A 963-nucleotide genomic window follows, 5' to 3' on the forward strand; every position below is an offset into this window, starting at 1 on the left:
GCTGCTCAGGAGGAGCCCCTGGCTCGGTAGGACAATGCCTTGGAACGTGTTCATCTGGATGAATGTGGCCTTCAGGGACCATTTGTTCAGCTCCACATCCCTCTGGGACTGAGGCAGGAGCCTGCTGCCACCATCAGCTCCTTCCTTCTGCACGTGCTGGGGCTGCAGGAGAGACAGACCCTCTGTGCAGCTGCTTCGGGACAACCCCTTGGCAGCGACACCCGGCCCTGCCCCAGGGGCATGCTGCCAGCCAGCCAGGTGGGCTTACACTTCATCTGAACTGCTTCACCCTTTGCCTGGCAGAGCTCTACACCTGAAGTCGGCTCCTACATCCCGCCTGCCCTTCCCCACTCCTGCTCCGTGCCCTCAAATCCACCTTTTCCTCCTTCTCTGTGCTGGGGAGAGGAGCCCTGCAGGGACCGTGCCACCCCTGGTGTGTCACCTGGAGGCGAAGGCAGAGACCTGGCTGCTGCTCGGGGCTGGGCTGGGACCTGGAGGCACCAGGAGGTCAGGACACCGGGACCTTGGGCACTCAAAGCCTTGCAGGCTTGATGGCACAGCCACATCTCAGCTCTTCTGGCTTTTCTCCCTTTGCTCCTTGAGCTCCAGCCCTGTTTCTCTTCCCACCTCATCTCCTTTTGACTGTCCTTGGCTCTCTTTGCTCCCTGGTGTTTCCCACAAGGCTGAAGCTGACCCGATGGGATGTCTCCTGCAGCAAGTGGAGTCTGAGCAGCCGTGAAGGTCCTGGTCTGCTGCTGGCATCGGGGCTTGGCTCCAGAGGCTGGGTCTGGCTGCAGTTGTGGTGTGGTGCTGCTGGGCTGGCTGGAGGAGGACAGGCAGGACCTGGCTCTCGGCTGAATTCTGACCGTGGTCCTGCTCGAGGCGTGAAGGTGCCAATGGCTGAGCCCCAGCTCCCCTGGGTGTGGTGAGATGAGGTGCTGCAGGGAGGACACAAGGTACCTC

This window comes from Merops nubicus, unplaced genomic scaffold, assembly GCF_000691845.1.
Source record: "Merops nubicus isolate BGI_N331 unplaced genomic scaffold, ASM69184v1 scaffold12770, whole genome shotgun sequence".
Lineage (NCBI taxonomy): Eukaryota > Metazoa > Chordata > Aves > Coraciiformes > Meropidae > Merops > Merops nubicus.